This window comes from Aethalodelphis obliquidens, unplaced genomic scaffold (assembly GCF_003676395.1).
Source record: "Aethalodelphis obliquidens isolate GAN/ISIS:26980383/991018 unplaced genomic scaffold, ASM367639v1 scaffold11, whole genome shotgun sequence".
NCBI classification, from domain to species: Eukaryota; Metazoa; Chordata; class Mammalia; order Artiodactyla; family Delphinidae; genus Aethalodelphis; species Aethalodelphis obliquidens.
Genome location: NW_020837955.1, coordinates 16,140,738 through 16,158,305, shown reverse-complemented (window position 1 = coordinate 16,158,305; position 17,568 = coordinate 16,140,738). Strand labels below are relative to the sequence as shown.

General features: G+C 37.0%; 1 protein-coding gene across 6 annotated transcripts in view; it reads right to left on the bottom strand.

Moving 5' to 3' along the window:
* R3HCC1L (R3H domain and coiled-coil containing 1 like) overlaps positions 1 to 17,568 on the bottom strand; it is an 86,921-nt gene that overhangs the window by 58,819 nt on the left and 10,534 nt on the right. For all 6 annotated transcript variants that reach the window (XR_003433865.1, XM_027112248.1, XM_027112247.1 and 3 more), the window contains exon 2: positions 8,924 to 9,032. The gene's annotated coding sequence lies outside the window, so the exon portion shown is untranslated. The remainder of the gene's footprint in view (positions 1 to 8,923; positions 9,033 to 17,568) is intronic.

The following is a 17,568-nucleotide window of genomic DNA, read 5'->3' as shown; positions in this document are numbered from 1 at the left end:
GTAGGATTCCAGAGAATTAAATCAGCTCTTAATTCTATTTCTTCTCCAAGTCAAACAAAACATTCTCCATCAAAAGAGTCTGCTCAACTTGTAAAACAGAATGGACCTGAAAGAGAATTACTGTTTGCTCGTCACCCAAAGTTTAGTCAAATTTGTATGGGAGATTCGGCTGTGCTCAGCCTCATACTGAACACACTCTAGGCTGGCAGTGGCGGGAATGTGACTGCACTTGCTGTCACATCCCGCCAGACCCCAGCGCGGTGCTCTGTGGTCAGACTAAGGCCAGGGCTGCAAGCGTTGGTTAGAAAGTGTCTCAGAGTTACGGCTGCCTGTTCCGCTAAATCTCATTTCATCCTACTGATGGATGGATGGACAGATGGCTGCTTGGTGAAAGCAGCATTATCAGGCAGCTTCTATGAAGCCTCTGAATGATGGATAGCCCTCTTTCTACTTTCTCCAAACCACCATCGATCCAAGCCATATTTCAACGGTCAGAAGCCCAGTAATATTAAGACACGCAATAAGGTTAAGTTACTTACAGTGTAAACCTTTAGAACAGAAATTCTAACACCTCTGCTTTGCTGTCAGGAACTAGGCTGAAAATGTTACAGTCCATTCTTTCTAGCTGCTAACCCAATGAATTCCAACAGCTCAAAGCCCAACAGCTGGGCTCCATTCCTAGGAGCACTTGAAAAGCTAACTTGCCTGCCAAATTTTTTACTAGCCAGTTCTGTGAAATGAATTCTGCAGTTGTAGTGAACAGATCTGTGACTATGCATATCCACTGGAGTGTGAAGCTATTAGAAGCATACAAACCATGCAGAGTTTGTCAATGATATGTAATCGCTAGCCTCAAACGTGTGGTGCCCTGGATATACCAAGTTGGCATGACTACCAACATCAAGGAGGGTGATTAAAACCAGGATAGATTAAAATTTTGTCTTCTGCACATAATCCTAAAATGCTGTTTCTATCTAGCTCGCCTGGCTGGCTTCTACTCTCTTGTGTACATATCAAATCGTAAGTACTAATCCTTGCCTGTTTTCACAAGCACACTTTTACATCCACTTGTCTGTCACCTTCTAGACACTTATCTCAGCTTGTTTATTTGGACTACATGCCCTCTTTGTTCCTTCCATGTTATCCTGTGCCCTCAGACTCATACAACTGGACTCTATATCAAAGTTACTTCCATTCATGTGGTTAAAGAAATGGACTCTGAATCCAGCTTTGTGATATAGATTCCTAGACCCCACATGCCCTCTCTTTCTAAGCTCACTCATCCCCAGATGACTTCTCTAAATGCTTCACTATCAACTATACCCCATATCAGCTTGGCTTGGCTCCTGGTCCTGCCCTTCTTGACTGACTCACTGCCACTCTGAGCCAACGTTCAGAGAATTTGTTTGTATTTGTTTTGGGGGTTAGAAAAATGTCTCAGTGGAGTGGCAATTGTCGTTCTTCTTGCCATAATGGTAGTTTAGTTTAATACTTTAATATTTGTGCCTTAACAACACCTATAGTTCTATTCCTAGCAAAAAGAAAAAGAAAAAAATCATGTGCTATTTTTATAAGATATTGCTTAATTATAATGTCTTATCAAGAATAGCAGTGTTGGGTGGGAGGGAGGGAGACACAAGAGGGAAGAGATATGGGAACATATGTATATGTATAACTGATTCACTTTGTTATAAAGCAGAAACTAACACACCATTGTAAAGCAATTATACCCCAATAAAGATGTTAAAAAAAAAAAAGAATAGCAGTGTCCTTCACATAAACATTAAAGAATTTTTACAGAATCTTAAATTACATTATTGAAAAAGATTGTATAGGTCAGAATTCAAATAAAGAAATTGAGGATCTGAGCTTGTAATGTGCATGGTTAGATAGATACTAAGTAGCAAAGCAAAACTGGAACCCAGATTTCAATTAAAAGTATTGTGCTTATTTTATTATATTTCTCAGACATCCCACTTTCATCCTTGGGATTTCAGAGGGAGTGAGGGTAATAAGGACTGAATGTCACTTGTATGTGTGCCTGTGTGTTTGTGGGGAGGAAGGTGTCTACAAGTAATTTAAATTTAGCCACTCATACTATTGTGCTTCCCATCAAAGTTGCCAATGGGTCATCTGAGACTCACTCTCTATCTTAGAGAACAAAATTAGATGAATCCCTGACAACTAGAAACCGCTACCTTTCTCTTCTCCCTTCTTTACCTAGAAGGTTGAAAAGAAAAAAAGCAGAAAAAAAGCAGAAAGATGTCAAATTCAAGTAGAATCGTAACAGCAAGAAGCTCCACAACTTAAATTAAATGGATAGAGGAGCAATGTGTCCTCTTAATTTCCAAGGTTGTCACATACTGGTCAAATACAGAGCACAAGCTGACTGATTGGACTTCACCCTCTGTTGGTGAAAATGTGTCACTGCTGCATTTCCTGATTGTCAAGCTACTCCATACAGATCTTTATACCTTACAGCTAGCTGAAAAAGACCTTGGAAAATCATGTCCTATAACCTCCTCATTTTAAAGATGAGGAAACTGTTTGAGGAATTTACTTAAGACTTGTAGCTGTTTGAGTGGTAAGTGAGACCAGAACCCAGATCTCCCATCAACTAAACTAAGTAGTTTTATCACCATCATAGCTGCCTTAACCGGTTTTCCACCTAGTATATATACTCAGGATATACTAGCTGAGCAAAGTTTAATCAGGAAGTCAATTGTGCTGCAAAAATAATCACATAATACACATCAAAATACAAAAAAAATAAACACATAATACACATCAAAACCAAATATATTATTCACACTAAGGCACATCTTCATTAGTAAATGATCAGGATGACTTTTCCCTCCCATTCCCACAAAAATGTCCTCGAACATTGGACAAGAACTCTACTACAACTATTCTTAGGACCAGACAAAACATTTCTCCTAGGAATTCAAAAAAAGGCAACTCCTCAGAAAAAATAACTGGTGCTAGGTGAATAATAAGGAATGACAATTCCTTAAACTCTTACTTTATTTCTATATACTCCCTAAGTTCATAGAAAAGCTGTTTTATTTGCATTAACCAAATACACTTTAGAATAATCAATTTTTTTACAAGGCTATCTCAAGCCAACACAAAGATCCTTTCCTTTCACTAAAAAGTCTTTTTATAGAGTTTCTATTTGGTTAAGAAAGATCTATTAAGCAATAGATTAAGCAAGAGAACAGTGACATATTTTTCAAAATCTGCTGCTGTGAATCACATCTAATTACGTTTTCTGTTCCATTAAGGTGTAGGCTCTACAAGCAAAAGTGAAGTAGTGGCAAAGTAGTACCAACAGTAGTAGCAGAGGAAGAGAAAGAAAAATTAAACAGCTACCTACCATTCAATGAGGACTTAGATATGACAGGGACCGTGCTACATATTTCATATATCTAATTTCTCATTTGATTCCAACTATAATACTATGAGGTAAATATTATTACCTCAATTTTACAAATGAGAAATCTGAAGCTTAAATAACTCAAGATCACATAGCTTCTAAGTGATCTTCTAACTCAAGATCACATAAGCTTCATAGTTGGTTAGGATTTCAAAGTCCCTGCTTTTAACTACTACACTAGACCGCCTGATATTCAGCAAGATGATCTCTTACAATCATCTATTAATTTCATAAATATCAACAATTTGCTTAGAATCTGTATAAATGCATAGCAACCAAAGAGAGCTCAAAGACTGCTGCAGTAAAACAGGAAAATCAACTAGGATAAGAATGAAAGATTAATGCTTTCATGGCATGACTACTCCCAATAACCTTCCAGACTTAAAAGTGCTGACAATAATAATCTACTACTATCTCTGAAACTTCCTCATTCACCTTGCCTCATCCTCAAAGCCATATGGTGAAGAACCTCACCAGGTGTCAGGCGAGGAATTCCCTCTCTTCTATTCCCCGTAAGAATAATCTCTATACTTCTTCCTGCCAACTCCCCTGACCATTTGAAAACGTTACCCTTCTCTACATTCTTCCCTTTCTCCAGAGGCACATGGGAACATGGGAACAATGACCAGTGAAACTGATGACACAGTTCCTAGACTGCAGAAGCCTTCAAAGCAGAATATAGAGTGCACTTTCAAATCTGAATCTAAAAAGAAAAGAAACTTGTACATAAAATACCTGCTGCAGAAGGTATTTTCAGATGTCATCTTAAACAGAATATAACAGTTACAGTATTTTAATATTAGTCTGCTTCAGACATTTACAGCCTTCGCCTCTGTGCATGCAGTTGAACGAAGAATATAGCTTGCATAACTGGAAGAAAGATTTCACAAAAAATCTGAGTATCAAGACAATGAAAGATGATTGTCTGGATAGATGATTCCAACGGGATCTTGAGGGCCCCAAAATATGTAAACAAACTATGGCATGAAAAGGTTTTTCTTACAACATAACACAATTCACGCTCCCAACTTATTTTACACTCCACTGGCCACAGTCGCCATGCATTGGCACCAACTGATTTCATGCTTTACAGGCTGGGAAACAGTCCGCAACTTAGTCTTTTTCACACTCCACTGATGTGGTAACCCCATGGTTCACCAACTTAACTGTTCCAAATTTAATGTTTGCACCTACTGTTGACCACCTCAAAAAGTAGTCAGATCAAAGCTTTAATATAACTGAACAACAGCAATATAATATGTAACAGAAATGTAGAGAGAAAAGTCTGCTACCTGCTCTGTATATATACCTGGTGGTAGGGAGGAGAGAGGAAAACTCCCTCCTAAAATTTCTTTCCCTCACTATACATCTGGAGGTTGGTCTGTCCTTCTAGACTTATTTGAAATTAGTTCCTCTCCTGGGTCTATCCTGGGTTGCATTGATATCCTATACTTGACAATAAAAGAGTTGAAATGAATAAGGTTTTCAGGGCTGTGCCTCAAACCTGACATACATTAAGCTTGATTTTTTTTCCCCTTTAGGATTCACAAACTAAAGCTAATAAACCATTAAGTAAATTTTGAAAGTAGAGACTACTAGGTTTAATCTGTGCTAAGTGTCTTATATATGTTATCTCATTTGACCCCAAGTACATACTAAGAGGTAGCTATTATTTTCTCAATTTTACAGATGAGAAATCTGAAACTTACTTAAGATCACACAGCTTCCAAGTGTTGGTTAGGATTTCGAAGTCCCTGCACTTAACTACTACAGTAGACTAGAATACATGCCTTCTAAAAAATGGGGTAAAACAAAGCATAGCACAGTTTTAAAAAACAGAAATACCAAAGTGCAATAATAACAAAAGAGAATAATTGTAAAGGAGATGGAGTACTTATGTTAGAGATATAGTTACAACAACTCTATGTCTCCTTCCTCTTTGTAGCTACAGTACCAAGTGTGAAAGCCAAACGTGGCTAAGAAACTGAGACACCAAAAGAAGCAAGCTTCATTTTAAAGCAGGCAAAGAAAACATCAGATAATTAATAAAAGCTTCTCTTATACGCAGATTGAAAGTTTATAATTAGAGTTTCAAGAATAACAAACAATTATCTTAGAATACAGTGATATCTTCAGAGAACTGCCCCTTTAAGGATCAGGAAGACTGTACAGAGTGCTACAAAAGGTTTTCAAAGTAGAATAATCTACTGAACAAACATGGCTCAGGTACTAAATCCTATTCTAATCTATTATTTTTATGATACGAAAAGCAAGATAAATGTTAAAGGTTGGTAAAAGCTAACAATAGGTGATGGTATTTTCTTGCAGCAAACAAATATTTATTAAGTGCACATATTGTACTGAGACCTATGCTGGGACAGTGGAAACTGTAAAGTTGGACCACAGGTAAGAACATGGTTTGAACCACATGAATAATGTAGCCTCCTCTTTAAGTTATCTCTACTTAATTGGGAAGATAAGAAATTTTAGAAAAACAAAAAAAGTTGTTTTAAGGTAGTATATAATTGCCAAACAAAGAGAAAAGTTGTAAATGATAAAAAGAAAGCTATCACTTAGGGCCTGGAATAGCTGAAGAAGATGTCATAAGGTAGGAGGAACTGGAAGCTGGTATGTAGACTGAGAATTGAAGGGAGATATTCCAAGTAAAAGGAATAGCCTGAACAATTTGAAGACGCAGTAAGCAAAAAGCATTATTTTGGGACTTCCCTGGTAACACAGTGGTTAAGCAGGGCACACGGGTTTGAGCCCTGGTCTGGGAAGATCCCACATGCCGCCGAGCAACTAAGCCTGTGTGCCACAACTACTGAGCCTGCGTGCCACAACTACTGAAGCCCACGCACCTAGAGCCCGTGCTCCACAACAAGAGAAGCCACTGCAATGAGAAGTCTGCACACCGCAACAAAGAGTAGCCCCCGCTCGCGGCAACTAGAGAAAGCCTATGTGCAGCAATGAAGACCCAACGCAGCCAAACATAAATAAATTAAAAAAATAAATTTTTTAAAAAAAAGCATTATTTTGGAGACAGCTATAGAAACTACTAGAGCCAAGGTTCAATATAGGAAAGTGTGGAACATTCTGCCAGAAAGATTGTTTTCAGCCTGGAGGGCCTTCAACACTAGGTTTAGACATTCAGTACCCCAAGCAATGGAGACTCAAGTCTAGACCATACAGACAATTCCTGAGAAGTGATACTATTACTGTGTCTCTAGTTCTCCATACCTTCCCTTATACCATCTGCCCATTCATTTACCCTGTCATCTTTTTTAATAGGTACCATCAGGTAAATGTGATGAGACAGCACACAATGTTAACACTGACATTTCTCTTATGCTTGCTTAACCCGATAGTATCAATGAGCAAGTGTAACATTTAACCAAAACCCAGAAACAGGATCAACAGGAGGGATGGGCTCCAAAACAATGTGCCCCAAGTCTAATCCCATACTCAGTAACAAACATTACATCTAGGGGAGCAATCAAATACACTTATTTTGTATAGCCATTCTCAGAACCAGAGAAAGAACTGAACCAAAGCCTGCGCCACATTATATTCTACTCCACAATCCAAATAATACCCAGAAACTCATGCCTTGATACCTGATGAAGACTCCTATAGTTGGCCAAGTGTTTCTGAAACAAATAGCTGGTGATATATGTATATGTGTATAAAATCTAATAAACAAATAAGTAACAGGATATACATTTGTCTGAGATAAAAGCCCAGTCATTCTGGATCTAGATAAGGTAACTGGCCTTACTACCACTGTAACAGTTCCTAGAAAAGATAAGACCCATCCCCATTACACTGATTTTTATAGTTTCATTTTCCAGCATGAAGTGATATTTCTAGTCTCTTCAAAACTTTTCAATCCATCCAATCCCTACTCTCATCAATAGAACATCTAACCTTACAGTTTTGAAGACAGAATGAAACAATAACAGCTTGAAAGGAAAAGTAAAACACACTACTTCTACCCCACCAAAACCAACTCCAGCTGTTCGTTTCACAATTGTATCAGCAGAGCTAACAAGGAGAATAGCTACCATTCTAATTGCCCACAGAACCTGAGATGCTCTGCTCTTCTCTCATTTCTCCCCCTTCCCATCTCCTCTGCAACTTGCACACGACCACCTCACTCTGCTGTCCATCCTCCCCAACTGCTGCCCAACAATTCACAGGCTGCCACAGATTGTCAGCACTGTGTTTGGGGACTTCGAGAATTACCCCTGTGGGACAGTGCAGTGTGTTAGGACAGCATTTGCCCGGACACAATGTCGCTCTTTATAGCCAGTTGCAAATTAGTTTCTTCTTAAAAAAAAATAATACTCTCAATAAGACAGGTACAAGGAGATTTTAAATAACCAAGATTAAAACTCACTTGGTTTGCTCTGAGATCTGGGCCGTTTCAGAGTCAGGTACAATAAAATCCCATGCCTCTACTCACACGAGCCATGCACATCATCTAGGAACATCTGAAGTCAGCTTTCCAATGCTAACAGAAGCAAAGAGGCTACCAAAAAACATATCAAAGGAGAATCTTCCTTCCCCTTTTTTCTGTGCCTATGGCTCCTCATCCTTAAATTTTATCTGACAGTACTTTGTTTTAAGCTCAGCTCTCAATATTAACATTAAAAGGAAATTCTGGAAATCACCAGTATCGTTTCATTATAGTTTCCATCCAATTCTTTGCCATGTGCTTCAGCTGCACACAAGTACAGTCATCTTCTGACAGTTGCTGTGCCTGACCCTCTGAAAAATCCTTCATCCTATATATCAGCTTCCCGGTTGCCACTGGCTACACATGAGAGTCAGAAGCTGGAACAGACTGAAAAGATCATCAGAGGATGTGGGGAAGAAAAACCTCTCACAAAACAGCAGGTCATATCAACTTAAGTCTTCTTAGAAAAAGGAATTAATTAAAAATAAACACCTATAGAGTAATATTTTAAAAATTAAAATCAGTTTTACTAGTTATCTAATTAGTTTTCATTTCTAAGTTCTTTGATAGCATTACTCATTCTGCTTTATTATGCTATACTGAGGATTTAATTGCCCATCTAGTCTTCCCGAATCAGTTCATCAAACCTCTACAATAAAACTGCATCTTTGCTGCTCCCTAAGTGAACTACAGGGAAGCTAGAGCTGGACAGGAAGGATGTTAATTCTCAGTTCTTACAGTAGAAAGAGACTGAAAAGAGCAAAGATAGTAATTCAACTTTGAGAAATAATTCCAATATTTAACCAGCCCCTGTTCTCTCTACAACAAAACCAAAATTTAAGAAAGACAGTAAATAGAAGCAAGAAAATCTTCAAAAGACCCTGAACGCCTTTCAGGATATTGCCACTTTCAAACTTGTTTTACATGAGAGTTACAAAATAAAATGACACTTAAAAAACAAAATATAAGCAAACAGAGTAAATAAACAATACTTCTAAAATATACATAAGTATAGTTAACTGACTTACCAAATAAGTGACATTTATTTTTTGAATGATAAAACTCTAGAACGTGCAGATAGACCGTGTCTGAGGCAAATGGTACAAAAAGTTCCCTTCTGACAGATAGCAGCCTCACCTGGAAAATAACAGTAATAAAAATTATTTTTATAAAAATATGTAGTTATCACTTCTTTGACACCTGTCTGTGCATTTAACTTTCATGATCTCATTTCATGAATACTAACAGTTTAACACAATGATTTACCATAGAAAGTGCATTGAAAATAAACACACACTTTTTAGAAGCTCAACAACAAAACAGAATAAGGAAATGTCATGTTCTCTCATTCTCAGTCCTCTGAGAACTAGTCTGAGGGGGACAAAACATCTAACTGCCATCAAAAAAAGAGAGAGAGAGATAAGAAAATAATACAAATGATCAAAACACAAAAAGATGTTCAACTTCTAGTCATTACTATAGTTCTAACTTTTAGGATGGCACATGGTGGATGTTCAATAAGAATATGCTGAGTGGGGCTTCCCTGGTGGCGCAGTGGTTGAGAGTCCGCCTGCCGATGCAGGGGACACGGGTTCGTGCCCCGGTCCGGGAAGATCCCACATGCTGTGGAGCGGCTGGGCCCGTGAGCCATGGCCGCTGAGCCTGCGCATCCGGAGCCTGTGCTCCGCAACAGGAGAGGTCACAACAGTGAGAGGCCCACATACCGCAACAAAACAAAACAAAACAAAACAAAAAAACAATATTTTGAGTGGATGGCTGGATGGATGAATAAAAAATACACCTTATCAGTTAGCAAAGAAAAAATAAATCACATCAGTTAGCAAGGAAATCCAAAATAAATATATTATTTTACCCATCAAACTGGTAAAGATGAAAAAAAGAGCAATAAGGTCCTGTTTTGGTAAGTACAGACTAAACAGGACTCCACACTGTTCATGGAGGTACACATTTTATTAATGCAGAAAGCATTTTAACAATATTTCAAAATATTTTATATATCAAAGGACCTTTGGACCAGGCAATTCTCCTTCAAAGAATGTGTCATAAGGAAATAACTGGATTTCTACAGGATACTTATTCCACAACTATTTATAATAGTGAAAAATTATAAATAACTTTAATGTCCATCTATATGGGCCAGGTTAAATTATGGTACATTTATACTATGGAAAACAATACAGACATTAAAAAGAATAATGTGGGGCTTCCCTGGTGGCGCAATGGTTAAGAATCCGCCTGCCAATGCAGGAGACACGGATTCAAGCCCTGGTCCGGGAAGATCTCACATGCCGCTGAACAACTAAGCCCGTGTGCCACAACTATTGAAACCCGTGCGCCTAGAGCCTGTGCTCCCAACAAGAGAAGCCACCACAATGACAAGCCTGCACACCACAACGAAGAGTGGCCCCCACTCGCCGCAACCAGAGAAAAGCCCGCGTGCAGCAACAAAGACCCAACACAGCCAAAAATAAAATAAGTAAAATAAATTTATTTAAAATAAAAGAATAATGTAGTTCTACAAATATTGGCATAAAAATCTACAAACCATATTAATAAGTTTTTAAGAAATGGAGAATTTGACAAGAAGTGTTCAAAAACAATATAAAGAAAACTTTAAAACATTCCTGAAAGACAAAAAGTAGATTTGAACAAATGGAAAGATATTCCTCATTCTTGGATGGAAAACTCAACATCATAAAGATGTCAGTTCTTCCTAAATTAATTTATAAATGTAATGTAATCCCAATAAAAATCTCAATATGAGCAAGCTTTTTTACAGAGACAGACAGCTGATACTAAAATTCAACAGAAAAATAAACTTGTAAGAATAGCCAATAAAACATAAAAAATTTTAAAGCTGGCCCTTGATATACTATCAAGCCTCTATAATTAAAAGTGTGATAATGATGCAGGAATAAACAAACTGGGATAAAAGAACAGAAGTCCAGAAATAAACTCAATGGAAACTTAATATAGGATAAAGGTGGCATTTCAAGATATTGGGCAAGATTGTACTTTTTAAAGAAAATATGTTGAAACAAGTAATTAGCATCTAGAAAAAGATTAGTAACTCATACATTATGCATTAAAATAATTCCAAATGAATCAGGGATCCAAATGTAACAACTAAAACCATACGAGTACTAGAAGAAAACGTGTGTGAATTCCTCTTTACCCTGGGTAAAGGGAAAGGTTTTCTAATTATAACCCAAAATTCAGATGCAACAAAAGACTGAAAAATTGGACCACATAAAAGCTCAAACACATGCACAGATGCACAGACACACAGACACAGACACACACACACAGTAAAAGACAACTGACAAACTGGGAGAAAAATATGTGCAACATATATCACTATAAACAGCTAATATACCTAATATATATATATTTATTTATATACATATATTTTTAAAGACACTTAAAAATTGAGGGAGAAAACATCAAAAACCTGATAGAAAAATGAATTTAAAAATACAAGACAATTCACACAAAAAGATATTAAAATGGCCTTTATATATTCTATGAAAAGATCATTAACTACTACTAAGTGAATATTAAAACTGTATCGAGATACTATCTCGAACTATAAACAGGTTAGCAAAAATTTAAAAGCATACCAACATACTCTGACGATGAGGCTGTGGGAAAACTCATGCACTGCTGGTGGGAATTCAAATTCGTACAACCCCTACAGAAAGGGATTTAGCAATACTTAAGAAAACTATATTTGCTTTTAAACTTTTGACCCAACTCTCCTATTTTAGGGATTTACCCAAACATACATTTCCAACGTACAAAAATATATATAAACAAGGTTAGTACCGCAGCAATGTTTATAAATTCAAAATACTGGAAATGGCCATAGAGAATGGTTAACATCCTCACAATAGAGTACTATGCAACCCTAAGAGGGAGGAAAAGACAAAGGGAGGGAGGGAGGGAGGGCAAGCTCTACAAATTGATATGGAATGGACACCAAAATATATTTAAGTGAAATGTTAAATTAAAAAAGCAAAGTACAAAAGACTATCCATAGTATGCTAAATTTTGCGTAAAAAGTTAAGAAATAAGAAAATAAACGTGTATCTCCTCATTCCTGGGGGAAAAACACACAAGAAGGATAATTCAGAGAAAGATAAGATTGGTTACCTATAGAGGATGGGTGGAAACAGGGTGAAAAGGAAGAAGAAATGGGTGACAATGCTTTGAGTATATATATATATATATATATATTTTTAATACAATTCTGACTTTTGGAACCATATTAATGTTTCACATGCTCAAAAATAAATAAGATCAATTAGGATGGGGAGAAAAACTTAGAATACAATAGAAATGAACTGTATTTCAAATAACTAACATAACCACGTTATAGGAAGAATGTGGGGGAGAGAAAACTAATCCAAGTAACTTCTGAACATGGTTTCTTGCTCAGTGATGTCCAACAGAGAGACGATGGATGCCACATATGAAATTTAATATTTTCTAGTAGCCACATTAAAATAAAAATAGGTAAAATTAATTTTATAAATTTATTTTACCTAACATATCTAAAATATTTCAACATATAACCACCATATTATTTAAATATTAACGAGGTGTTTCACATTTCTTATTTCATACTAACTTTACAAACTGTGTACAGTTCACACTCACAACACATCTCAATTCATGTGGTTAGTGGCTACTTTATTGGCCAGTGGAGATTTAGACTATATGCCCATAGGGTACAGGAAAAAACTATAAACAAATATTGAACTCTACTTACTAGGTGTCTTTTAAGTAGTGGTATGAGCTAGCAATTCTTAAACTATTTTCTGGTATTCCAGGATTAGGCCAATAAGTAAAAACATGAATAATGGGGGCAGGTTTCTCACTTTTGGAACAGGGAGTTATAAATACAGAATGAATAAACCCTGTAGTGTTGGACTGGAATCAGAGGTATCAATATAAACTCATTGCTTTCAGTAGACAGATGAAGATGTATATGAGCGTGAGTGGACACACACACATATCACATATTTCTATTTCCTAGATGTCTACTGAAAGGGCCTAAAGGCAATGATACTGACACCCAGCAGCACTGTCAATGGACATCTAGAGTCCAGTACCTGGCTTATAGAGCCATTCTCTACTAAAACAAACCAGAGCTCTTTGAGGAAATAACTTATTGCAGGACTCAGGCTGGAAGAGTGCAAGATAAGCCTAGAACATCTTGTAGTAAAAAGTGAGGAAGTGCTCCAAGAATGACAAGGGCAAGGCAAAAGGAGACAGGAATCAGCCTGAATGGGGCTCCCACTGGCCAAATCAGGAACAGCGTCAAAATAAATAATGAAATAAAGTATTATAAATAAGTGTATTAGACATGATGGAATTAGAAAATCGCCATTTAGGAACCATCATGAAAATGATTCAGGCAGAAATCACCAATGGATACCAAAGTTAGTGAGCAAAAGTTCAAGGAGTAACAGGATATTTATAAAATCTCAAAGTATTTTTGCAAAGATGCCTCAAAATTACAAACAAAATGTCAATGCACTTAATCCCACTGAACTGTATACTTAAAACTGGTTAAAGTGATAGTTTCTGGCCTTACATTTCGGTCTTTAATCCATTTTGAGCTTATTTTTGTGTATGGTGTTAGGGAGTGTTCTAATCTCATACTTTTACAGGTACCTGTCCAGTTTTCCCAGCACCACTTATTGAAGAGGCTGTCTTTTCTCCACTGTATATTCTTGCCTCCTTTATCAAATATAAGGTGACCATATGTGCGTGGGTTTATCTCTGGGCTTTCTATCCTGTTCCATTGATCTATATTTCTGTTTTTGGGCCAGTACCAAACTCTTAGAGGAAAACATAGGCCGAACACTCTAGGACATAAATCACAGCAAGATCCTTTTTGACCCACCTCCTAGAGAAAGGGAAATAAAAACAAAAATAAACAAATGGGACCTAATGAAACTTAAAAGCTTTTGCACAGCAAAGGAAACCATAAACAAGACCAAAAGACAACCCTCAGAATGGGAGAAAATATTTGCAAATGAAGCAAATGACAAAGGATTAATCTCCAAAATTTACAAGCAGCTCATGCAGCTCAATATCAAAAAAACAAACAACCCAATCCAAAAATGGGCTGAAGACCTAAATAGACATTTCTCCAAAGAAGATATACAGATTGCCAACAAACACATGAAAGAATGCTCAACATCACTAATCATTAGAGAAATGCAAATCAAAACTACAATGAGATATCATCTCACACCGGTCAGAATGGCCATCATCAAAAAATCTAGAAACAATAAATGCTGGAGAGGGTGTGGAGAAAATGGAACACTCTTGTACTGCTGGTGGGAATGTAAATTGATACAGCCACTATGGAGAACAGTATGGAGGTTCCTTAAAAAACTACAAATAGAACTACCATATGACCCAGCAATCCCACTACTGGGCATATACCCAGAGAAAACCATAATTCAAAGAGTCATGTACCAAAATGTTCATTGCAGCTCTATTTACAATAGCCAGGAGATGGAAGCAACCTAAGTGTCCATCGACAGATGAATGGATAAAGAAGATGTGGCACATATATACAATGGAATATTACTCAGCCATAAAAAGAAACGAAATTGAGTTATTTGTAGAGAGGTAGATGGACCTAAAGTCAGTCATACATAGTGAAGTAAGTCAGAAAGAGGAAAACAAATACCGTATGCTAACACATATATATGGGATCTAAGAAAAAAAAAAAAGGTCATGAAGAATCTAGGGGTAAGATGGAAATGGAGACGCAGACCTACTAGAGAATGGACTTGAGGATGTGGGGAGGGGGAAGGGTAAGCTGTGACAAAGTGAGAGAGTGGCATGGACATATATACACTACCAAACGTAGAACAGATGGCTAGTGGGAAGCAGCCGCATAGCACAGGGAGATCAGCTCGGTGCTTTGTGACCACCTAGAGGGGTGGGATAGGGAGGGTGGGAGGGAGGGAGACGTAAGAGGGAAGAGATGTGGGAACGTGTGTATATGTATAACTGATTCACTTTGTTATAAAGCAGAAACTAACACACCATTGTAAAGCAATTATACTCCAATAAAGATGTTAAAAAAATAATAAATTAAAAAAATGTTAAAGTGATAAAATTTTGTTATGTATATTTTACCACCAAGAAAAATTATAAAAGGAAAAATAGTGGAAAACCTGGCAGATACTACCTTAATGAAGTGATCCAAGATCACATTACTAATATTTCAACATCCTGTGCCTCCTGACATGATGCCCTGAGAAGCATAACATTACTCCTGTGGTACTCGTGCCAGAAATGAGAAAACAGCAGATATACCCAAATTACAAGCATTTTACAAATTAACTGGCCTGTACTCTTCAAAAATGTCAATCTCATGCAAAAACAAAGACTGAGGAAATGTTCCAGATTAAAGGAAACTAAAGAGACATGACAACTGAATACACTTCATGAGCCAGAATTTCCTTCTGCTATAAAACAGTACATTATTGGGACAATGAGTGAAATGTGAAAAAGTCTGTGGACTTCATAATAATATTAAATCAATGTTAATTTCCTGATTTTGACAACTGTACTGTGCATTCATACAAGAATGTCCTTGTTTTTAGAAAATGCACTCTGAAGTATTTAAGTATACAGGGGAATAGATCTGTACCTTACTCTCAAACAGTTCAAGAAACAAATATTGCAGGTTGGGGGGAAGAGACAGAGAAAGGAAATACAGTAAAGTGGCAACATTTGGGGTATCTGGGTAAATTTTTTGTTCATTCTTGTAATTTTCTGTAGTGTGAAATAATGTCAACATGAATTAAACAGAAGAAAGATGTTAGCACAGTACCTGGCACATAAATCAAATACATAAATCAAAACAAAGAAAGACACGGGATATGGAAAACAGGATATCCAACACAAGAGAGAAGTGAAGGAATATTGGTGAATGGGAATTCCAGGATGCTAACTGTGAACTAGAAGGAGAATGCAACCATTTCAGATTAAAGCTTTGTGACAGAGACAGGCATGTTGAAGGCAGTCATCCCCAGGCTCTCCGCCATAGTACCATCTTTTTAATACAACACAACTACTAGAGGATGTGCTCCACTCAAGCAAGAGGGTAAATGAAGAATGAAGAAGATAAGAGTTCCAACAATATTGGGAATCATATCCAAACAGAGAAAAGTCTAAGGATGACAACAAAGGAAAATCATCCCAGGAAAAGAGCTGTGCAGCAGGCCCAAAGAGTAGGCTCAGACAGGAGGACAAAGGAAGTCTCCAGAAGAGAAATTTCCAAGAATTTTTTTAAAAAAGAAAGAAAATTTGAAATGACAGATTACTGTTACTGACCTTGTGGAAAACTGCACTTAGAGGCCACTATTTAAGACACTATAAGCAAATAAAATTTGCACAGACATAATGTAAACACAACATTAACTATTTGATTTAACCAAATATTGTAACAGAAACTGCGAGGCCAGGGGAGGAGCAGCAGTGGTGATTGTGGTTTAAGAACAATAAAACTGGGCTTCCCTGGTGGCACAGTGATTAAGAATCCGCCTGCCAAGGCAGGGGACACGGGCTCGAGCCCTGGTCTGGGAAGAACCCACATGTCACAGAGCACCTAAGCCCGTGCGTCACAACTACTGTATCTGCGCTCTAGAGCCCGTGAGCCACAACTACTGAGCCTGCGTGCCACAACTACTGAAGCCCGCATGCCTAGAGCCCGTGCTCCGCAACAAGAGAAGTCACTGCACCGCAACGAAGAGTAACCCCCGCTCGCTGCAACTAAAGAAAGCCCGCGTGCAGCAACGAAGACCCAATGCAGCCATAAATAAATAAATAAATAAATTTATAAGAACAATAAAACTTTATCATAACAGAAACACAACGTATAATGAATAAATTGGTGAATCAAAAGACAGCATTACACACATATTATTTTAAAACACGGAAATTTGTAAATGCCAGAAGGAACAACTTAAGGAATTGAAAGTGTTTACCTTTAGGGAGAGGACTAGAGAGAGTGGGCAGGAATGACACAGTAACTATTCACTATATTTTGTTACAAACCCTTTTTAAACTATATCTATTTTAAACTATATGTCTGTTGACAAAATATAAATAGCAACATATGAATTTCTTATCTTAAATATATTGTTCATCGTTCAAAAATATATAAATAAAACATTTTCAATTGAAAGGGACAAAAATCCTAGGGAAAACATAGTCCCCTTTTTGTTAGAAGACCTTCATATTTCCAACACTAAAAGAACATAAACATACAAAATATGGAAGCTTTAAAAATAAAAAAAAAACTCTAAAGCAAATAATTACCAATTTAGTGGATAGAGAGAATTCAGTCATGGTAATACTAGGAAGATTGTAGGTCTGACCTTACTTACAAATTGATTAATGATCAGGATATGCTCATTTATCTATTTTGGGAAGTATTAACAGCAGTGAGAGAGAGTGGTAATATAAAAGGACAGAGACAGATTAAAAACAGTGGCCCAAAACAACCAAATTGGAGAGTGGATAGAAGGCTAGGTAAATTAGAAGCTGAAAACAACTAAAGAAAGATATCAGAGGCTTAATTATCATCAATTTTACTGCATGCTGCTGCCATATGAAG